Source organism: Danio rerio, chromosome 20, assembly GCF_049306965.1.
Source record: "Danio rerio strain Tuebingen ecotype United States chromosome 20, GRCz12tu, whole genome shotgun sequence".
NCBI classification, from domain to species: Eukaryota; Metazoa; Chordata; class Actinopteri; order Cypriniformes; family Danionidae; genus Danio; species Danio rerio.
In genome coordinates this window covers 56,588,804-56,594,542 of record NC_133195.1, presented here as the reverse complement: position 1 = coordinate 56,594,542, position 5,739 = coordinate 56,588,804, and the positions used below count along the sequence as shown (strand labels likewise).

General features: G+C 35.3%; 1 long non-coding RNA gene across 1 annotated transcript; it reads left to right on the top strand.

Moving 5' to 3' along the window:
• Positions 1-1,112: 1,112 nt before the first annotated feature.
• Positions 1,113-4,809, top strand: LOC101885535 (uncharacterized). Its single transcript, XR_225359.5, has 6 exons — positions 1,113-1,229; positions 1,885-1,922; positions 2,150-2,224; positions 2,518-2,684; positions 2,995-3,180; positions 3,569-4,809. It is a non-coding gene; the product is annotated as an uncharacterized lncRNA (long non-coding RNA).
• Positions 4,810-5,739: the final 930 nt, after the last annotated feature.

The window sequence follows — 5,739 nt, the reverse complement described above, 5'->3', positions numbered from 1 at the left end:
ATAACCGGTTTCAAGGTTTACTGTGGTTTCCTTCACTGTCAGAAAAAAGGGTACGGTTGGGGTACATTTGTGAACACTTGGGGTACAAATGGTGAAGTTGTACCCTCAATGGTTCAAAGTAGCACCCTAAGATACTTATATGTACCATTTAAGGGTAAAAAAGGTACAAATATGTTCCCAACTGGCAAAGGGTCCATGTTTGGGCCATTTAAGGCCCAAAGAAAGGTACAATCACTTGTGTGAAAAAGGAGCAAGTCAACGTGTATGAAATGGTCCTTAATTTATGTCATGAGTTGTTGGTTATTTGAAAGAAATGCACACAAAAAAACTGTACATTATAAATTAAATTATTTAATTATATAAAACATGGCCTTATAAATATTATAAATTAGTATTTTTGATTTAAGAAAATGTTAACATAAATCCCCCTAAATGTAAAGTGAAATGGCTAATTATACACAGACCTTTCTTTGATTATCAGATTTAATAAACTACTAGAATGGACATACAACTATAAAGTAGATGAATACAATAGGAATTAAAGGTAACCAGCTTGGTAAACAAAGACAGAGTGCAACCTTGTAGCATTAATAAATAAATTAATAAAACAATTTTAAAACGTAACAGAATAATACTGCCAAAATAATACAGCTGAGAACAAATAATAGATTTAAAAGACCAAAAACTGGCCGTTAGATATACACAAAATGTATTAAATATCGTGTTTTAACTACAAGAGGGAGATTGAATCCAGCGGCAGATGCGAGATTGACTGGCCGAAGTAAAAGGTGCTGTCGGCGGGGGAGAGAATCATAAAGCTCCCGCTGACAGAGTCCGCTTTCACTGAAGCACATTGTCAAAGAAGCGCTGTCTTTTTAAATAAACTGCCGATTCGAGTTTAAAACAACTACATTCTCGCCTGAAATACTCTTAAAACTACATTTTGTGAAACATTAGATGATATTTTTTTAAACTTGCGGGTCTGCACAGCGGGGTATTGTCCATTGACTTTCACTTAGCATTAGCAGCCAGCAAATTAGAATTCGTGTTGTCCAATAGGATTTTTGCCCGCGCCGTGCATTCATAATGCCAGCTGATTACGTGCGACGGTTAATCTCCAGCTGTTGCACTGTTGTTCTGACGCTCTTCTCGGCGTCGATGGAGGATGGACCTGAAGGACGCAAAGAAGCTGGAATACGCTCGTGAAGACGAAGCACAGACATTTGCAGGTAAGTTTAATGTTAAATAACGTATTGTAAATATCCGTTGGGTCATATTCAATTCATATTTGACGTTACTTTGCCTTGTGTATGTAGTTAAGATTAACGTTACCGTCGAGTTACCTGCCGCGTGAGGGGACCCTTTTGTATTTTAAGGTTGACCAGAAATTAAAATATGATTTTTTACATAACCTGGCCATGAGACAGAGCTCGAGACACTGGCAAAACAGCGGTGAAACGTCCAAAGAAACAGTTCAAACACATTTAAGTTAGTTTTGTTTGGATAATGTGGTTAAGTCTTTATTGCATACGTTATTTATAAACTCAAAATTTCCTTAAAGTGTTGGGAAGCTAACATTCATGCTAACGTTCATGTTTATTTCGGAAAGGAGTGAAGTGAATGCCTTCATGTCTGAAACAAAATAACTTTAACGTTAGTTTATGCATATCTCGACCCACGTTCATTTATAGCAGTTGTATTTTGCAACGGTACATATTTAATTAACGTTATAAATGCATGTCCAAGAGAGTCATAATCATCTGTCGTGTCAGATCGAGGTGCGGGTCATTTATCAAACCTTTAAGTTGCTAATTTAAAGCTTTTTTTTTTTTTTTTTTGCTGTTAACCTCAAGTTCACACCGATCATAATTCTTTTTCTTTCAGAAAATGAAGTGGACGAGGAAGCAGTAGAGTGTAATAACGTAAGTATTTTGTATTTCATCTGTTTGTTAATAATATATATATATATATATATATATATATATATATATATTATGTATGTGTGTGTGTGTATACTTTTTTCCCAGGAATTCATTGTGCAGTCTTAAATTTAATCTCCCTTTTTCTATGAAACTGTTTGGTGAAGTGTTAAAGTTATATTTGAATTTTTATGATTGTCATTATTTTGCACTTATATTTGATCCAATAGGTGATTGCTGCAATTGGTGAGGATGCATCATCTTTTGAGAGTAATGCGAATGTCCTGCGTATCCAGTGAAATAAGGTGTGTGACCCTTTATTAAAAACACCCTTGTCAGTGAGATCACATTTTAAATCAGTTCTCAGTTTAAATGAAAAGTTTAATGTCAGTAATAGCCAAAGTGTAGGATCTAATGACTATTATAAATGTTATGACTATTGTAAAAATATTTTAATTTTCAAGCTTTGTGGTGAACATATGTGCATTCAAGCTTACAACTATTTGTACAATGATAACTAAAGGGAAATGGCAACAAAGAATATTAGATAATGTTTTTAGTTAAAGTGAATCACTAATTTCCTTTTTATTTATTATAGTCATGGTGAACCTGACTGAATGCATTCATCTACCATCTTCAACCAAGTCAGAGCTTCAAGGACAGCTTGTGCTAAAGGTGCCTGAGCTTGATTAAGAAAAAAAGCATCTCCACTGGCCAAAGTCTACAAAAAAGCAAGAGAATAGAAGTTTGCAGATGATCTAACAGGTATTAACATAAAACTTACGTAATAATAATTTTGCTAGATCAAACCCTTTTTTCTTGGATGTGATCATTAAGTGCCTTTTCAAGCTGCATTTAGCAAGTTCATACTCATGGGCCTTATATACAAACCCTTTATATACAGAACATTCCTTAATGTTTTTCTTTAAAAAATGTAATTCATAAAAATACATCAAAATCTTTTATTCAGCATTTGCTAAACATTCCAATAATTTTTTCTTTATTTTAAAAACAGGTCTTTTATATTATTAAATTATTTAAGAGTACTTCATTATTTGTCTTTATTTTATTTTAGGGTGTCACAGTGGCGCAGTGGGTAGCATGATCGCCTCACATCAAGAAGGTTGCTGGTTTGAGACTCGGCTGGGTCAGTTGGCATTTCTGTGTGGAGTTTGCATGTTGTCCCCATGTTGGCGTGGGTTTCCTCCGGGTGCTCCGGTTTCCTCGACAAGTCCAAAGACATGCAGTACAGATGAATTGGGTAAGCTAATTTGGCCATAGTGTGTGAATAAGTGTGTATGGGTGTTTTCCAGTGATGGGTTGCAGCTAGAAGGGCATCCACTGTGTAAAACGCATGCTGGATATGTTGGCGGTTCATTCCGCTGTGGCGATCCCAGATTAATAAAGGGACTAAGCCGAAAATAAAATAAATGGATGGATGATTTTATTTTGCAATAGATTCAGACTTTCGTGCAGCTCTAATTCTGCTCCCCCATATTCTTAAAGAGGAAGATGATTGCTTACAGTAATTACACTGGGAGAGGTTTGGGTACTGTTGGTTAAACACTTTGTAATACTCTGATAGATGTTATGCAGTTCTGACAGATTTTACATTGTTTATTGATGTCCTTTACTTTTTCTTTTCACAGTGGGATGATGATGATGCTCCATACCCAACTTTACAGATGGCTGAAAGTCCGTTTTAAAGGCATTATTACATCCTTCGCTGTTCACTGTGTTTTCAACTTGGCTTATCCATTCTACATAAAGAATGCAAAGGATGAACATCAGCAACTCCCCAAGATGGAACAACAAGTTAAATTTGAACATCAGCAACGGTGTGAAGATGGAGATCCAAAATTACAAGAAAAATCAGTGCAGCTGTCCGAGAGAACTTGTATTGCTGGGTCTGCATCAAACAGCAATGCTTGGATCTTTGCATTTACTTTGGTGCATGCGTTTCGAGTCTGTGCATCAGTAATTTAAGACTAGCAGCTATAGACATTTCAATAACATTGCCCAAATCATCTGAGAAGCACAAGATGAAACAATGCTAAGAATTTTCTCCGCCCAACATCCTTGATGAGATTGACACATTCAGGTGTTCAAATTGAACTGTTATCGTGTGCATGTGAGACCGCTAATGGAGAAGAAATAACACTTTCTTAATGAAATAATGATTTTTTTCTTTCTTAATGATTCATATTTCCATGCAAATACAGTAAGAGTTTGACTTTGAATGGGGTGTTATAAACCAAGACAGACGGACTTTCAGGCTCTTGAAACATACTCTGCTGATAAACTGTTTAAGAATGTTTAGAAATTTCAAATCAAATGTGTAAAACTTTGATCAAAAGTGTTTTTGAGATCTAAAATGATTAAGGGTATACTTTAAGTGACATGTTTCAATGTACTGTATGGAAAAAGATTGCTTTGAGATTTTTGATGCTTTTAGAAAATGTAGAATGCAGTGCACTAGCAAAAATGTACTTTATTAGGTCTACTGTTGTTTTAGAAAAATTACTTTGTTACATTGGTAAAAATGCTCAGTGAAATGGGATGCACTGATGTAAAAAAAATAATATTAAGTTTTTTTGCTGTTTCATAAAATGTTTTAAAATGTTTAAGCAGCTATTTTTTAAGTTTATGCATCTGGTATGACTTTGTGATAGTGTGAACTTTCATCTTCTAAAAAGGTGACAATGTAATTGTTTTGAATCTTTCAATGTGTGTTTGTGATAAAATGTTACATTTTAATGTCTTTTAAAATGATGTAATGTTTAAACATTCATCCTGTAAAAATGTTGATATTTAATATGTTTAATAAATGTGATAAATGAAATTTATTGTGTATGGAGTACAAATCTGAAATAAAAGGGTACAAAATTCATCCCTATGGAGGAGAAATTGTACCTTTTTTAAAGGTACATTATTGTACCATAGCCCAAGTAAGGTACAAATTAGTCAGCAGAGGTACATATTTGACCCATGAAGGTACATACTGCTAGGGTACAAATATGTACCCATGTGAAAGGGTACAACAGGTGTACCCTTGAGGGTACTGCCCCAGTGACAAGCCATTGTACCCCAAAAGGTACAAATTTTGCACATTTTTTCTGACAGTGTTGGATAAAAATTTTTAAAGTTATTTTGAATGTCTGGGTAAAAAAAACAACTTTTTTCTCCATTTAAACACAATATATTTCAATTTAAGAAACATTTATAATATTTTGGAACATGTCAGGCTGCATAATTCAGTTAAATCATTGACTTCTGTCTTCATTAGTTTCAGGCAGACAGATTTCTTTACTGCCTAAAATGTAATCTTTGGAGATCTTTCTTTTCTGTGGATCTAAAGTAAAGCCACTGCACTGTTGCAAATGAAATAGTTGAAGAAACACTTTTAAAAAAACAAACGTATACCGGAGGAAGGCATCACGGTGGCGCAGCGGGTAGCATGATCACCTCACTGCATTTAGGTCACTGGTTTGAGCCTCCGCTGGCTCAGTTGGCATTTCTGTGTGGAGTCTGCATGTTCTCTCCATGTTGGTGGGGGTTTCTTCCGGGCGCTCCAGTTTCCCCAAAAAGTCCAGAGACATGCGGTACAGGTGAATTGGGTAGGCTAAAAATTGTCTGTAGTGTATGTGTGGGAATGAGTGTGTGGGTGTTTCCCAGGGATGGGTTGCTGCTGGAAGGGCATCCGCTGTGTGAAATGTGCTAGATAAGTTGGTAGTTCATTCCGCTGATGTTGCGATCCCTGATTAATAAAGGGACTAAGCCGAAAAGAAAATGAATGAATATAATTTATATCTGTATTGTA